We start from the raw sequence: 16,798 nt of genomic DNA, 5'->3' as shown, positions 1-16,798 counted from the left end.
AATCTTTTTCCGTTTTCAACAAAGAAAATTTTCTTTGGCATATCCCGGTTCAGGTGAGTATCTTTTTAAAAACAGATTGTTCTTTGTGAAATGGAGAACTTTGCAAAGTGGAAAATCACCCATTGAGGCAGGCATCTTTTAATTGTTGTTGCTTCGTATACTCATTGTTCATTGAGTATCTGTACAGGCTGGCAAATTCCTGTGAAAATATTAAATGGACTATTGGTTTCATTGTCTTCACTCATTAAAATGATAAAGAAACTATTGAATATGCAGAGGCTAAATGTCATTTCATCTGAAATAATCTCCAGAAACAAATGTTTTACAACTGCAAAACTTTATTTAATTCTTCTTTCCTTCAGTATTTAGGTTCGTTTTAGCCTCATCACATGAGCTAGGGAGAATATGTTTTGAGCCAAGAAAAGTCTGTACATTATTTGTCACATTTCAAATATCCACATAATAGACAATCATTTGGCCTCATTTTACATTGGACTCTACTTGATCTCTTTTCAATTGGCAGACATTAACATCTTTAGGCAGTAATTAAATCATCGCCAAGTAGTACAGTTAAAAATTAAATCTGGAAGGCTACATTTCATCAGAGACTCAAATTCATCGTACTGTGAGAGGCACACAGCATTTCAATTAGACTAGTAACAAATTAATTTTCTTCATCTATTAGAATGGAAAGACATGTTTGAAGGGTGCTAATATTGAGGGCATTTAATGATCTGCACTGTAAACCTAGAGGCATATCATTTGTGTTTTGTCAAGAGGTCCTACAAGTCAAACTTCTCAGTTTATACTTTCAGTAACACAGATCTTTTTCCATTTTTGCGTACTAAAATTTTCCCTTTTTTATAGTTTGCAGAACCTTCTAAACTGGCATCACTTTCCTACCAGAGCCTGGATAGCTCAGTCGGTAGAGCATCAGACTTTTAACCAGGGTTCAAGTCCCTGTTCAGGCGAGATCGTTTTAAACAATAATGAAATGGAGAACTTTGCAAAGTGTAAAATCACCCATTGAGGCAGGCATCTTTTAATTGTTGTTGCTTCATATACTCATTGTTCATTGAGTATCTGTACAGGCTGGCAAATTCCTGTGAAAATATTAAATGGACTATTGGTTTCATTGTCTTCACTCATTAAAATGATAAAGAAACTATTGAATATGCAGAGGCTAAATGTCATTTCATCTGAAATAATCTCCAGAAACAAATGTTTTACAACTGCAAAACTTTATTTAATTCTTCTTTCCTTCAGTATTTAGGTTCGTTTTAGCCTCATCACATGAGCTAGGGAGAATATGTTTTGAGCCAAGAAAAGTCTGTACATTATTTGTCACATTTCAAATATCCACATAATAGACAATCATTTGGCCTCATTTTACATTGGACTCTACTTGATCTCTTTTCAATTGGCAGACATTAACATCTTTAGGCAGTAATTAAATCATCGCCAAGTAGTACAGTTAAAAATTAAATCTGGAAGGCTACATTTCATCAGAGACTCAAATTCATCGTACTGTGAGAGGCACACAGCATTTCAATTAGACTAGTAACAAATCAATTTTCTTCATGTATTAGAATGGAAAGACATTTTTGAAGGGTGCTACTATTGATGGCATCTAATGATCTGCACTGTAAACCTAGAGGCATATCATTTGTGTTTTGTCAAGAGGTCCTACAAGTCAAACTTCTCAGTTTATACTTTTAGTAACACAGATCTTTTTCCATTTTTGCGTACTAAAATTTTCACTTTTTTTATAGTTTGCAGAACCTTCTAAACTGGCATCACTTTCCTACCAGAGCCTGGATAGCTCAGTCGGTAGAGCATCAGACTTTTAATCTGAGGGTCCAGGGTTCAAGTCCCTGTTCGGGCGAGATCTTTTTAAACAATACTGTTTTGCGTTTAATAAACAGCTTTTCTAAGTAAAATATTTCTTTCTGGGATGGCACAATGAGAGCATCAGAGCCTGGATAGCTCAGTCGGTAGAGCATCAGACTTTTAATCTGAGTGTCCAAGGTTCAAGTCCCTGTTCGGGCGAGATCCTTTTAAACAATACTGTTGTGCGTTTAATAAACAGCTTTTCCAAGTAAAATATTACTTTCTGGGATGGCACGATGAGAACATCAGAGCCTGGAAAGCTCAGTCGGTAGAGCATCAGACTTTTAATCTGAGGGTCCAGGGTTCAAGTCCCTGTTCGGGCGTGTATATTTATGGTATCTAATGATCTGCAGCATAAGCTCAGTTGCAGAAAAAAATATTTCATCAAGAGACTCTAAAAGCTAAACTTCTCTGTTTATTCTACCAATAATACAAATCTTTTTCCGTTTTCAACAAAGAAAATTTTCTTTGGCATATCCCGGTTCAGGTGAGTATCTTTTTAAAAACAGATTGTACTTTGTGAAATGGAGAACTTTGCAAAGTGGAAAATCACCCATTGAGGCAGGCATCTTTTAATTGTTGTTGCTTCATATACTCAATGTTCATTGAGTATCTGTACAGGCTGGCAAATTCCTGTGAAAATTTTAAATGGACTATTGGTTTCATTGTCTTCACTCATTAAAATGATAAAGAAACTATTGAATATGCAGAGGCTAAATGTCATTTCATCTGAAATAATCTCCAGAAACAAATGTTTTACAACTGCAAAACTTTATTTAATTCTTCTTTCCTTCAGTATTTAGGTTCGTTTTAGCCTCATCACATGAGCTAGGGAGAATATGTTTTGAGCCAAGAAAAGTCTGTACATTATTTGTCACATTTCAAATATCCACATAATAGACAATCATTTGGCCTCATTTTACATTGGACTCTACTTGATCTCTTTTCAATTGGCAGACATTAACATCTTTAGGCAGTAATTAAATCATCGCCAAGTAGTACAGTTAAAAATTAAATCTGGAAGGCTACATTTCATCAGAGACTCAAATTCATCGTACTGTGAGAGGCACACAGCATTTCAATTAGACTAGTAACAAATCAATTTTCTTCATCTATTAGAATGGAAAGACATTTTTGAAGGGTGTTAATATTGATGGCATCTAATGATCTGCACTGTAAACCTAGAGGCATATCATTTGTGTTTTGTCAAGAGGTCCTACAAGTCAAACTTCTCAGTTTATACTTTCAGTAACACAGATCTTTTTCCATTTTTGCGTACTAAAATTTTCCCTTTTTTTAATTTGCAGAACCTTCTAAACTAGCATCACTTTCCTACCAGAGCTTGGATAGCTCAGTCGGTAGAGCATCAGACTTTTAATCTGAGGGTCCAGGGTTCAAGTCCCTGTTCCGGTGAGATCTTTTTAAACAATACTGTTGTGCGTTTAATAAACAGCTTTTCTAAGTAAAATATTACTTTCTGGGATGGCACAATGAGAGCATCAGAGCCTGGATAGCTCAGTGGGTAGAGCATCAGACTTTCAATATGAGGGTCCAGGGTTCAAGTCCCTGTTCGGGCGAGATCCTTTTAAACAATACTGTTGTGCGTTTAATAAACAGCTTTTCCAAGTAAAATATTACTTTCTGGGATGGCACAATGAGAACATCAGAGCCTGGATAGCTCAGTCGGTAAAGCATCAGACTTTTAATCTGAGGGTCCAGGGTTCAAGTCCCTGTTTGGGCATGTATATTTATGGTATCTAATGATCTGCAGCATAAGCTCAGTTGCAGAAAAAAATATTTCATCAAGAGACTCTAAAAGCTAAACTTCTCTGTTTATTCTACCAATAATACAAATCTTTTTCCGTTTTCAACAAAGAAAATTTTCTTTGGCATATCCCGGTTCAGGTGAGTATCTTTTTAAAAACAGATTGTTCTTTGTGAAATGGAGAACTTTGCAAAGTGGAAAATCACCCATTGAGGCAGGCATCTTTTAATTATTGTTGCTTCATATACTCATTGTTCATTGAGTATCTATACAGGCTGGCAAATTCCTGTGAAACATTTAAATGGACTATTGGTTTCATTGTCTTCACTCATTAAAATGATAAAGAAACTATTGAATATGCAGAGGCTAAATGTCATTTCATCTGAAATAATCTCCAGAAACAAATGTTTTACAACTGCAAAACTTTATTTAATTCTTCTTTCCTTCAGTATTTAGGTTCGTTTTAGCCTCATCACATGAGCTAGGGAGAATATGTTTTGAGCCAAGAAAAGTCTGTACATTATTTGTCACATTTCAAATATCCACATAACAGACAATCATTTGGCCTCATTTTACATTGGACTCTACTTGATCTCTTTTCAATTGGCAGACATTAACATCTTTAGGCAGTAATTAAATCATCGCCACGTAGTACAGTTAAAAATTAAATCTGGAAGGCTACATTTCATCAGAGACTCAAATTCATCGTACTGTGAGAGGCAGACAGCATTTCAATTAGACTAGTAACAAATCAATTTTCTTCATCTATTAGAATGGAAAGACATTTTTGAAGGGTGCTAATATTGATGGCATCTAATGATCTGCACTGTAAACCTAGAGGCATATCATTTGTGTTTTGTCAAGAGGTCCTACAAGTCAAACTTCTCAGTTTAGACTTTTAGTAACACAGATCTTTTTCCATTTTTGTGTACTAAAATTTTCCCTTTTTTATAGTTTGCAGAACCTTCTAAACTGGCATCACTTTCCTACCAGAGCCTGGATAGCTCAGTCGGTAGAGCATCAGACTTTTAATCTGAGGGTCCAGGGTTCAAGTCCCTGTTCGGGCGAGATCTTTTTAAACAATACTGTTGTGCGTTTAATAAACAGCTTTTCTAAGTAAAATATTACTTTCTGGGATGGCACAATGAGAGCATCAGAGCCTGGATAGCTCAGTCGGTAGAGCATCAGACTTTTAATCTGAGTGTCCAGGGTTCAAGTCCCTGTTCGGGCGAGATCCTTTTAAACAATACTGTTGTGCGTTTAATAAACAGCTTTTCCAAGTAAAATATTACTTTCTGGGATGGCACAATGAGAACATCAGAGCCTGGATAGCTCAGTCGGTAGAGCATCAGACTTTTAATTTGAGGGTCCAGGGTTCAAGTCCCTGTTTGGGCGTGTATATTTATGGTATCTAATGATCTGCAGCATAAGCTCAGTTGCAGAAAAAAATATTTCATCAAGAGACTCTAAAAGCTAAACTTCTCTGTTTATTCTACCAATAATACAAATCTTTTTCCGTTTTCAACAAAGAAAATTTTCTTTGGCATATCCCGGTTCAGGTGAGTATCTTTTTAAAAACAGATTGTTCTTTGTGAAATGGAGAACTTTGCAAAGAGAAAAATCACCCATTGAGGCAGGCATCTTTTAATTGTTGTTGCTTCATATACTCATTGTTCATTGAGTATCTATACAGGCTGGCAAATTCCTGTGAAAATTTTAAATGGACTATTGGTTTCATTGTCTTCACTCATTAAAATGATAAAGAAACTATTGAATATGCAGAGGCTAAATGTCATTTCATCTGAAATAATCTCCAGAAACAAATGTTTTACAACTGCAAAACTTTATTTAATTCTTCTTTCCTTCAGTATTTAGGTTCGTTTTAGCCTCATCACATGAGCTAGGGAGAATATGTTTTGAGCCAAGAAAAGTCTGTACATTATTTGTCACATTTCAAATATCCACATAATAGACAATCATTTGGCCTCATTTTACATTGGACTCTACTTGATCTCTTTTCAATTGGCAGACATTAACATCTTTAGGCAGTAATTAAATCATCGCCAAGTAGTACAGTTAAAAATTAAATCTGGAAGGCTACATTTCATCAGAGACTCAAATTCATCGTACTGTGAGAGGCAAACAGCATTTCAATTAGACTAGTAACAAATCAATTTTCTTCATCTATTAGAATGGAAAGACATTTTTGAAGGGTGCTACTATTGATGGCATCTAATGATCTGCACTGTAAACCTAGAGGCATATCATTTGTGTTTTGTCAAGAGGTCCTACAAGTCAAACTTCTCAGTTTATACTTTCAGTAACACAGATCTTTTTCCATTTTTGCGTACTAAAATTTTCCCTTTTTTATAGTTTGCAGAACCTTCTAAACTGGCATTACTTTCCTAACAGAGCCTGGATAACTCAGTCGGTAGAGTATCAGACTTTTAATCTGAGGGTCCAGGATTCAAGTCCCTGTTCGGGCGAGATCCTTTTAAACAATACTGTTGTGCGTTTAATAAACAGCTTTTCCAAGTAAAATATTGCTTTGTGGGATGGCACAATGAGAGTGTCAGAGCCTGGATAGCTCAGTCGGTAGAGCATCAGACTTTTAATTTGAGGGTCCAGGGTTCAAGTCCCTGTTCGGGCGTGTATATTTATGGTATCTAATGATCTGCAGCATAAGCTCAGATGCAGAAAAATTATTTCATCAAGAGACTCTAAAAGCTAAACTTCTCTGTTTATTCTGTCAATAATACAAATCTTTTTCCGTTTTCAACAAAGAAAATTTTCTTTGGCATATCCCGGTTCAGGTGAGTATCTTTTTAAAAACAGATTGTTCTTTGTGAAATGGAGAACTTTGCAAAGTGGAAAATCACCCATTGAGGCAGGCATCTTTTAATTGTTGTTGCTTCATATACTCATTGTTCATTGAGTATCTGTACAGGCTGGCAAATTCCAGTGAAAATTTTAAATGGACTATTGGTTTTATTGTCTTCACTCATTAAAATGATAAAGAAACTATTGAATATGCAGAGGCTAAATGTCATTTCATCTGAAATAATCTCCAGAAACAAATGTTTTACAACTGCAAAACTTTATTTAATTCTTCTTTCCTTCAGTATTTAGGTTCGTTTTAGCCTCATCACATGAGCTAGGGAGAATATGTTTTGAGCCAAGAAAAGTCTGTACATTATTTGTCACATTTCAAATATCCACATAATAGACAATCATTTGGCCTCATTTTACATTGGACTCTACTTGATCTCTTTTCAATTGGCAGACATTAACATCTTTAGGCAGTAATTAAATCATCGCCAAGTAGTACAGTTAAAAATTAAATCTGGAAGGCTACATTTCATCAGAGACTCAAATTCATCGTACTGTGAGAGGCACACAGCATTTCAATTAGACTAGTAACAAATCAATTTTCTTCATCTATTAGAATGGAAAGACATTTTTGAAGGGTGCTAATATTGATGGCATCTAATGATCTGCACTGTAAACCTAGAGGCATATCATTTGTGTTTTGTCAAGAGGTCCTACAAGTCAAACTTCTCAGTTTATACTTTCAGTAACACAGATCTTTTTCCATTTTTGCGTACTAAAATGTTCCCTTTTTTATAGTTTGCAGAACCGTCTAAACTGGCATCACTTTCCTACCAGAGCCTGGATAGCTCAGTCGGTAGAGCATCAGACTTTTAATCTGAGGGTCCAGGGTTCAAGTCCCTGTTCGGGCGAGATCCTTAAAAACAATACTGTTGTGCGTTTAATAAACAGCTTTTCCAAGTAAAATATTACTTTCTGGGATGGCACAATGCGAACATCAGAGCCTGGATAGCTCAGTCGGTAGAGCATCAGACTTTTAATCTGAGGGTCCAGGGTTCAAGTCCCTGTTCAGGCGTGTATGTTTATGGTATCTAATGATCTGCAGCATAAGCTCAGATGCAGAAAAAAATATTTCATCAAGAGACTTTAAAAGCTAAACTTCTCTGTTTATTCTATCAATAATACAAATCTTTTTCCGTTTTCAACAAAGAAAATTTTCTTTGGCATATCCCGGTTCAGGTGAGTATCTTTTTAAAAACAGATTGTTCTTTGTGAAATGGAGAACTTTGCAAAGTGGAAAATCACCCATTGAGGCAGGCATCTTTTAATTGTTGTTGCTTCATATACTCATTGTTCATTGAGTATCTGTACAGGCTGGCAAATTCCTGTGAAAATTTTAAATGGACATTGGTTTCATTGTCTTCACTCATTAAAATGATAAAGAAACTATTGAATATGCAGAGGCTAAATGTCATTTCATCTGAAATAATCTCCAGAAACAAATGTTTTACAACTGCAAAACTTTATTTAATTCTTCTTTCCTTCAGTATTTAGGTTCGTTTTAGCCTCATCACATGAGCTAGGAAGAATATGTTTTGAGCCAAGAAAAGTCTGTACATTATTTGTCACATTTCAAATATCCACATAATGGACAATCATTTGGCCTCATTTTACATTGGACTCTACTTGATCTCTTTTCAATTGGCAGACATTAACATTTTTAGGCAGTAATTAAATCATCACCAAGTAGTACAGTTAAAAATTAAATCTGGAAGGCTACATTTCATCAGAGACTCAAATTCATCGTACTGTGAGAGGCACACAGCATTTCAATTAGACTAGTAACAAATCAATTTTCTTCATCTATTAGAATGGAAAGACATTTTTGAAGGGTGCTAATATTGACGGCATCTAATGATCTGCACTGTAAACCTAGAGGCATATCATTTGTGTTTTGTCAAGAGGTCCTACAAGTCAAACTTCTCAGTTTATACTTTCAGTAACACAGATCTTTTTCCATTTTTGCGTACTAAAATGTTCCCTTTTTTATAGTTTGCAGAACCTTCTAAACTGGCATCACTTTCCTACCAGAGCCTGGATAGCTCAGTCGGTAGAGCATCAGACTTTTAATATGAGGGTCCAGGGATCAAGTCCCTGTTCGGGCGAGATCTTTTTAAACAATACTGTTGTGCGTTTAATAAACAGCTTTTCTAAGTAAAATATTACTTTCTGGGATGGCACAATGAGAGCATCAGAGCCTGGATAGCTCAGTCGGTAGAGCATCAGACTTTTAATCTGAGGGTCCAGGGTTCAAGTCCCTGTTCGGGCGAGATCCTTTTAAACAATACTGTTGTGCGTTTAATAAACAGCTTTTCTAAGTAAAATATTACTTTCTGGGATGGCACAACGAGAGCATCAGAGCCTGGATAGCTCAGTCGGTAGAGCATCAGACTTTTAATCTGAGGGTCCAGGGTTCAAGTCCCTGTTCGGGCGAGATCCTTTTAAACAATACTGTTGTGCGTTTAATAAACAGCTTTTCCAAGTAAAATATTACTTTCTGGGATGGCACAATGCGAACATCAGAGCCTGGATAGCTCAGTCGGTAGAGCATCAGACTTTTAATCTGAGGGTCCAGGGTTCAAGTCTCTGTTCAGGCGTGTATGTTTAAGGTATCTAATGATCTGCAGCATAAGCTCAGATGCAGAAAAAAATATTTCATAGAGACTTTAAAAGCTAAACTTCTCTGTTTATTCTATCAATAATACAAATCTTTTTCCGTTTTCAACAAAGAAAATTTTCTTTGGCATATCCCGGTTCAGGTGAGTATCTTTTTAAAAACAGATTGTTCTTTGTGAAATGGAGAACTTTGCAAAGTAGAAAATCACCCATTGAGGCAGGCATCTTTTAATTGTTGTTGCTTCATATACTCATTGTTCATTGAGTATCTGTACAGGCTGGCAAATTCCTGTGAAAATTTTAAATGGACATTGGTTTCATTGTCTTCACTCATTAAAATGATAAAGAAACTATTGAATATGCAGAGGCTAAATGTCATTTCATCTGAAATAAACTCCAGAAACAAATGTTTTACAACTGCAAAACTTTATTTAATTCTTCTTTCCTTCAGTATTTAGGTTCGTTTTAGCCTCATCACATGAGCTAGGAAGAATATGTTTTGAGCCAAGAAAAGTCTGTACATTATTTGTCACATTTCAAATATCCACATAATGGACAATCATTTGGCCTCATTTTACATTGGACTCTACTTGATCTCTTTTCAATTGGCAGACATTAACATCTTTAGGCAGTAATTAAATCATCGCCAAGTAGTACAGTTAAAAATTAAATCTGGAAGGCTACATTTCATCAGAGACTCAAATTCATCGTACTGTGAGAGGCACACAGCATTTCAATTAGACTAGTAACAAATCAATTTTCTTCATCTATTAGAATGGAAAGACATTTTTGAAGGGTGCTAATATTGATGGCATCTAATGATCTGCACTGTAAACCTAGAGGCATATCATTTGTGTTTTGTCAAGAGGTCCTACAAGTCAAACTTCTCAGTTTATACTTTCAGTAACACAGATCTTTTTCCATTTTTGCGTACTAAAATGTTCCCTTTTTTATAGTTTGCAGAACCATCTAAACTGGCATCACTTTCCTACCAGAGCCTGGATAGCTCAGTCGGTAGAGCATCAGACTTTTAATCTGAGGGTCCAGGGTTCAAGTCCCTGTTCGGGCGAGATCCTTAAAAACAATACTGTTGTGCGTTTAATAAACAGCTTTTCCAAGTAAAATATTACTTTCTGGGATGGCACAATGCGAACATCAGAGCCTGGATAGCTCAGTCGGTAGAGCATCAGACTTTTAATCTGAGGGTCCAGGGTTCAAGTCCCTGTTCAGGCGTGTATGTTTATGGTATCTAATGATCTGCAGCATAAGCTCAGATGCAGAAAAAAATATTTCATCAAGAGACTTTAAAAGCTAAACTTCTCTGTTTATTCTATCAATAATACAAATCTTTTTCCGTTTTCAACAAAGAAAATTTTCTTTGGCATATCCCGGTTCAGGTGAGTATCTTTTTAAAAACAGATTGTTCTTTGTGAAATGGAGAACTTTGCAAAGTGGAAAATCACCCATTGAGGCAGGCATCTTTTAATTGTTGTTGCTTCATATACTCATTTTTCATTGAGTATCTGTACAGGCTGGCAAATTCCTGTGAAAATTTTAAATGGACATTGGTTTCATTGTCTTCACTCATTAAAATGATAAAGAAACTATTGAATATGCAGAGGCTAAATGTCATTTCATCTGAAATAATCTCCAGAAACAAATGTTTTACAACTGCAAAACTTTATTTAATTCTTCTTTCCTTCAGTATTTAGGTTCGTTTTAGCCTCATCACATGAGCTAGGAAGAATATGTTTTGAGCCAAGAAAAGTCTGTACATTATTTGTCACATTTCAAATATCCACATAATGGACAATCATTTGGCCTCATTTTACATTGGACTCTACTTGATCTCTTTTCAATTGGCAGACATTAACATCTTTAGGCAGTAATTAAATCATCGCCAAGTAGTACAGTTAAAAATTAAATCTGGAAGGCTACATTTCATCAGAGACTCAAATTCATCGTACTGTGAGAGGCACACAGCATTTCAATTAGACTAGTAACAAATCAATTTTCTTCATCTATTAGAATGGAAAGACATTTTTGAAGGGTGCTAATATTGATGGCATCTAATGATCTGCACTGTAAACCTAGAGGCATATCATTTGTGTTTTGTCAAGAGGTCCTACAAGTCAAACTTCTCAGTTTATACTTTCAGTAACACAGATCTTTTTCCATTTTTGCGTACTAAAATGTTCCCTTTTTTATAGTTTGCAGAACCATCTAAACTGGCATCACTTTCCTACCAGAGCCTGGATAGCTCAGTCGGTAGAGCATCAGACTTTTAATCTGAGGGTCCAGGGTTCAAGTCCCTGTTCGGGCGAGATCCTTTTAAACAATACTGTTGTGCGTTTAATAAACAGCTTTTCCAAGTAAAATATTACTTTCTGGGATGGCACAATGCGAACATCAGAGCCTGGATAGCTCAGTCGGTAGAGCATCAGACTTTTAATCTGAGGGTCCAGGGTTCAAGTCCCTGTTCAGGCGTGTATGTTTATGGTATCTAATGATCTGCAGCATAAGCTCAGATGCAGAAAAAAATATTTCATCAAGAGACTTTAAAAGCTAAACTTCTCTGTTTATTCTATCAATAATACAAATCTTTTTCCGTTTTCAACAAAGAAAATTTTCTTTGGCATATCCCGGTTCAGGTGAGTATCTTTTTAAAAACAGATTGTTCTTTGTGAAATGGAGAACTTTGCAAAGTGGAAAATCACCCATTGAGGCAGGCATCTTTTAATTGTTGTTGCTTCATATACTCATTGTTCATTGAGTATCTGTACAGGCTGGCAAATTCCTGTGAAAATTTTAAATGGACATTGGTTTCATTGTCTTCACTCATTAAAATGATAAAGAAACTATTGAATATGCAGAGGCTAAATGTCATTTCATCTGAAATAATCTCCAGAAACAAATGTTTTACAACTGCAAAACTTTATTTAATTCTTCTTTCCTTCAGTATTTAGGTTCGTTTTAGCCTCATCACATGAGCTAGGAAGAATATGTTTTGAGCCAAGAAAAGTCTGTACATTATTTGTCACATTTCAAATATCCACATAATGGACAATCATTTGGCCTCATTTTACATTGGACTCTACTTGATCTCTTTTCAATTGGCAGACATTAACATCTTTAGGCAGTAATTAAATCATCGCCAAGTAGTACAGTTAAAAATTAAATCTGGAAGGCTACATTTCATCAGAGACTCAAATTCATCGTACTGTGAGAGGCACACAGCATTTCAATTAGACTAGTAACAAATCAATTTTCTTCATCTATTAGAATGGAAAGACATTTTTGAAGGGTGCTAATATTGATGGCATCTAATGATCTGCACTGTAAACCTAGAGGCATATCATTTGTGTTTTGTCAAGAGGTCCTACAAGTCAAACTTCTCAGTTTATACTTTCAGTAACACAGATCTTTTTCCATTTTTGCGTACTAAAATGTTCCCTTTTTTATAGTTTGCAGAACCGTCTAAACTGGCATCACTTTCCTACCAGAGCCTGGATAGCTCAGTCGGTAGAGCATCAGACTTTTAATCTGAGGGTCCAGGGTTCAAGTCCCTGTTCGGGCGAGATCCTTTTAAACAATACTGTTGTGCGTTTAATAAACAGCTTTTCCAAGTAAAATATTACTTTCTGGGATGGCACAATGCGAACATCAGAGCCTGGATAGCTCAGTCGGTAGAGCATCAGACTTTTAATCTGAGGGTCCAGGGTTCAAGTCCCTGTTCAGGCGTGTATGTTTAAGGTATCTAATGATCTGCAGCATAAGCTCAGATGCAGAAAAAAATATTTCATCAAGAGACTTAAAGCTAAACTTCTCTGTTTATTCTATCAATAATACAAATCTTTTTCCGTTTTCAACAAAGAAAATTTTCTTTGGCATATCCCGGTTCAGGTGAGTATCTTTTTAAAAACAGATTGTTCTTTGTGAAATGGAGAACTTTGCAAAGTGGAAAATCACCCATTGAGGCAGGCATCTTTTAATTGTTGTTGCTTCATATACTCATTGTTCATTGAGTATCTGTACAGGCTGGCAAATTCCTGTGAAAATTTTAAATGGACATTGGTTTCATTGTCTTCACTCATTAAAATGATAAAGAAACTATTGAATATGCAGAGGCTAAATGTCATTTCATCTGAAATAATCTCCAGAAACAAATGTTTTACAACTGCAAAACTTTATTTAATTCTTCTTTCCTTCAGTATTTAGGTTCGTTTTAGCCTCATCACATGATCTAGGAAGAATATGTTTTGAGCCAAGAAAAGTCTGTACATTATTTGTCACATTTCAAATATCCACATAATGGACAATCATTTGGCCTCATTTTACATTGGACTCTACTTGATCTCTTTTCAATTGGCAGACATTAACATCTTTAGGCAGTAATTAAATCATCGCCAAGTAGTACAGTTAAAAATTAAATCTGGAAGGCTACATTTCATCAGAGACTCAAATTCATCGTACTGTGAGAGGCACACAGCATTTCAATTAGACTAGTAACAAATCAATTTTCTTCATCTATTAGAATGGAAAGACATTTTTGAAGGGTGCTAATATTGATGGCATCTAATGATCTGCACTGTAAACCTAGAGGCATATCATTTGTGTTTTGTCAAGAGGTCCTACAAGTCAAACTTCTCAGTTTATACTTTCAGTAACACAGATCTTTTTCCATTTTTGCGTACTAAAATGTTCCCTTTTTTATAGTTTGCAGAACCGTCTAAACTGGCATCACTTTCCTACCAGAGCCTGGATAGCTCAGTCGGTAGAGCATCAGACTTTTAATCTGAGGGTCCAGGGTTCAAGTCCCTGTTCGGGCGAGATCCTTTTAAACAATACTGTTGTGCGTTTAATAAACAGCTTTTCCAAGTAAAATATTACTTTCTGGGATGGCACAATGCGAACATCAGAGCCTGGATAGCTCAGTCGGTAGAGCATCAGACTTTTAATCTGAGGGTCCAGGGTTCAAGTCCCTGTTCAGGCGTGTATGTTTAAGGTATCTAATGATCTGCAGCATAAGCTCAGATGCAGAAAAAAATATTTCATCAAGAGACTTTAAAAGCTAAACTTCTCTGTTTATTCTATCAATAATACAAATCTTTTTCCGTTTTCAACAAAGAAAATTTTCTTTGGCATATCCCGGTTCAGGTGAGTATCTTTTTAAAAACAGATTGTTCTTTGTGAAATGGAGAACTTTGCAAAGTGGAAAATCACCCATTGAGGCAGGCATCTTTTAATTGTTGTTGCTTCATATACTCATTGTTCATTGAGTATCTGTACAGGCTGGCAAATTCCTGTGAAAATTTTAAATGGACATTGGTTTCATTGTCTTCACTCATTAAAATGATAAAGAAACTATTGAATATGCAGAGGCTAAATGTCATTTCATCTGAAATAATCTCCAGAAACAAATGTTTTACAACTGCAAAACTTTATTTAATTCTTCTTTCCTTCAGTATTTAGGTTCGTTTTAGCCTCATCACATGATCTAGGAAGAATATGTTTTGAGCCAAGAAAAGTCTGTACATTATTTGTCACATTTCAAATATCCACATAATGGACAATCATTTGGCCTCATTTTACATTGGACTCTACTTGATCTCTTTTCAATTGGCAGACATTAACATCTTTAGGCAGTAATTAAATCATCGCCAAGTAGTACAGTTAAAAATTAAATCTGGAAGGCTACATTTCATCAGAGACTCAAATTCATCGTACTGTGAGAGGCACACAGCATTTCAATTAGACTAGTAACAAATCAATTTTCTTCATCTATTAGAATGGAAAGACATTTTTGAAGGGTGCTAATATTGATGGCATCTAATGATCTGCACTGTAAACCTAGAGGCATATCATTTGTGTTTTGTCAAGAGGTCCTACAAGTCAAACTTCTCAGTTTATACTTTCAGTAACACAGATCTTTTTCCATTTTTGCGTACTAAAATGTTCCCTTTTTTATAGTTTGCAGAACCGTCTAAACTGGCATCACTTTCCTACCAGAGCCTGGATAGCTCAGTCGGTAGAGCATCAGACTTTTAATCTAAAGGGTCCAGGGTTCAAGTCCCTGTTCGGGCATGTATATTTATGGTATCTAATGATCTGCAGCATAAGCTCAGATGCAGAAAAAAATATTTCATCAAGAGACTCTAAAAGCTAAACTTCTCTGTTTATTCTATCAATAATATTAATATTTTTCCGTTTTCAACAAAGAAAATTTTCTTTGGCATATCCTGGTTCAGGCGAGTATCTTTTTAAAAACAGATTGTTCTTTGTAAAATGGAGAACTTTGCAAAGTGGAAAATCACCCATTGAGGCAGGCATCTTTTAATTGTTGTTGCTTCATATACTCATTGTTCATTGAGTATCTGTACAGGCTGGCAAATTCCTATGAAAATTTTAAATGGACTATTGGTTTCATTGTCTTCACTCATTAAAATGATAAAGAAACTATTGTATATGCAGAGGCTAAATGTCATTTCATCTGAAATAATCTCCAGAAACAAATGTTTTACAACTGCAAAACTTTATATAATTCTTCTTTCCTTCAGTATTTAGGTTCGTTTTAGCCTCATCACATGAGCTAGGGAGAATATGTTTTGAGCCAAGAAAAGTCTGTACATTATTTGTCACATTTCAAATATCCACATAATGGACAATCATTTCGCCTCATTTTACATTGGACTCTACTTGATCTCTTTTCAATTGGCAGACATTAACATTTTTAGGCAGTAATTAATTCATCGCCAAGTAGTACGGTTAAAAATTAAATCTGGAAGGCTACATTTCATCAGAGACTCAAATTCATCGTACTGTGAGAGGCACACAGCATTTCAATTAGACTAGTAACAAATCAATTTTCTTCATCTAATAGAATGGAAAGACATTTTTGAAGGGTGCTACTATTGATGGCATCTAATGATCTGCACTGTAAACCTAGAGGCATATCATTTGTGTTTTGTCAAGAGGTCCTACAAGTCAAACTTCTCAGTTTATACTTTCAGTAACACAGATCTTTTTCCATTTTTGCGTACTAAAATTTTCCCATTTTTATAGTTTGCAGAACCTTCTAAACTGGCATCACTTTCCTACTAGAGCCTGGATAGCTCAGTCGGTAGAGCATCAGACTTTTAATCTGAGGGTCCAGGGTTCAAGTCCCTATTCGGGCAAGATCCTTTTAAACAATACTGTTGTGCGTTTAATAAACAGCTCTTCCAAGTAAAATATTACTTTCTGGGATGGCAAAATGAGAACATCAGAGCCTGGATAGCTCAGTCGGTAGAGCATCAGACTTTTAATCTGAGGGTCCAGAGTTCAAGTCCGTGTTCGGGTGTGTATATTTATGGTATCTAATGATCTGCAGCATAAGCTCAGATGCAGAAAAAAATATTTCATCAAGAGACTCTAAAAGCTAAACTTCTCTGTTTATTCTATCAATAATACAAATCTTTTTATGTTTTAAAAAAAGAAAATTTTCTTTGGCATATCCTGGTTCAGGCGAGTATCTTTTTAAAAACAGATTGTTCTTTGTAAAATGGAGAACTTTGCAAAGTGGAAAATCACCCATTGAGGCAGGCATCTTTTAATTGTTGTTGCTTCATATACTCATTGTTCATTGAGTATCTGTACAGG

General features: G+C 35.5%; 15 non-coding genes across 15 annotated transcripts; all 15 read left to right on the top strand.

The window, feature by feature from the left end:
* The first annotated feature begins 1,812 nt into the window (after positions 1-1,812).
* TRNAK-UUU (transfer RNA lysine (anticodon UUU)) lies at positions 1,813-1,885 on the top strand. Its single transcript has one exon. It is a non-coding gene; the product is annotated as a tRNA-Lys (tRNA).
* Positions 1,886-3,394: 1,509 nt separating this feature from the next.
* TRNAE-UUC (transfer RNA glutamic acid (anticodon UUC)) lies at positions 3,395-3,467 on the top strand. The gene has a single exon. It is a non-coding gene; the product is annotated as a tRNA-Glu (tRNA).
* A 1,182-nt stretch (positions 3,468-4,649) lies between these two features.
* Positions 4,650-4,722, top strand: TRNAK-UUU (transfer RNA lysine (anticodon UUU)). The gene has a single exon. It is a non-coding gene; the product is annotated as a tRNA-Lys (tRNA).
* A 2,600-nt stretch (positions 4,723-7,322) lies between these two features.
* On the top strand, positions 7,323-7,395 carry TRNAK-UUU (transfer RNA lysine (anticodon UUU)). The gene has a single exon. It is a non-coding gene; the product is annotated as a tRNA-Lys (tRNA).
* Positions 7,396-7,486: 91 nt separating this feature from the next.
* Positions 7,487-7,559, top strand: TRNAK-UUU (transfer RNA lysine (anticodon UUU)). The gene has a single exon. It is a non-coding gene; the product is annotated as a tRNA-Lys (tRNA).
* A 1,181-nt stretch (positions 7,560-8,740) lies between these two features.
* Positions 8,741-8,813, top strand: TRNAK-UUU (transfer RNA lysine (anticodon UUU)). The gene has a single exon. It is a non-coding gene; the product is annotated as a tRNA-Lys (tRNA).
* Positions 8,814-8,904: 91 nt separating this feature from the next.
* Positions 8,905-8,977, top strand: TRNAK-UUU (transfer RNA lysine (anticodon UUU)). Its single transcript has one exon. It is a non-coding gene; the product is annotated as a tRNA-Lys (tRNA).
* Positions 8,978-10,156: 1,179 nt separating this feature from the next.
* On the top strand, positions 10,157-10,229 carry TRNAK-UUU (transfer RNA lysine (anticodon UUU)). The gene has a single exon. It is a non-coding gene; the product is annotated as a tRNA-Lys (tRNA).
* A 91-nt stretch (positions 10,230-10,320) lies between these two features.
* Positions 10,321-10,393, top strand: TRNAK-UUU (transfer RNA lysine (anticodon UUU)). Its single transcript has one exon. It is a non-coding gene; the product is annotated as a tRNA-Lys (tRNA).
* Positions 10,394-11,410: 1,017 nt separating this feature from the next.
* On the top strand, positions 11,411-11,483 carry TRNAK-UUU (transfer RNA lysine (anticodon UUU)). The gene has a single exon. It is a non-coding gene; the product is annotated as a tRNA-Lys (tRNA).
* A 91-nt stretch (positions 11,484-11,574) lies between these two features.
* On the top strand, positions 11,575-11,647 carry TRNAK-UUU (transfer RNA lysine (anticodon UUU)). Its single transcript has one exon. It is a non-coding gene; the product is annotated as a tRNA-Lys (tRNA).
* A 1,017-nt stretch (positions 11,648-12,664) lies between these two features.
* Positions 12,665-12,737, top strand: TRNAK-UUU (transfer RNA lysine (anticodon UUU)). Its single transcript has one exon. It is a non-coding gene; the product is annotated as a tRNA-Lys (tRNA).
* Positions 12,738-12,828: 91 nt separating this feature from the next.
* Positions 12,829-12,901, top strand: TRNAK-UUU (transfer RNA lysine (anticodon UUU)). Its single transcript has one exon. It is a non-coding gene; the product is annotated as a tRNA-Lys (tRNA).
* Positions 12,902-13,916: 1,015 nt separating this feature from the next.
* TRNAK-UUU (transfer RNA lysine (anticodon UUU)) lies at positions 13,917-13,989 on the top strand. Its single transcript has one exon. It is a non-coding gene; the product is annotated as a tRNA-Lys (tRNA).
* Positions 13,990-14,080: 91 nt separating this feature from the next.
* On the top strand, positions 14,081-14,153 carry TRNAK-UUU (transfer RNA lysine (anticodon UUU)). Its single transcript has one exon. It is a non-coding gene; the product is annotated as a tRNA-Lys (tRNA).
* The last annotated feature ends 2,645 nt before the right edge of the window (positions 14,154-16,798 follow it).

Source organism: Crinia signifera, chromosome 1, assembly GCF_055691185.1.
Source record: "Crinia signifera chromosome 1, ASM5569118v1, whole genome shotgun sequence".
Classification (NCBI taxonomy): Eukaryota; Metazoa; Chordata; class Amphibia; order Anura; family Myobatrachidae; genus Crinia; species Crinia signifera.
Note: the sequence above shows the minus strand (reverse complement) of the source record. Positions and strands in the feature narration are given on the sequence as shown.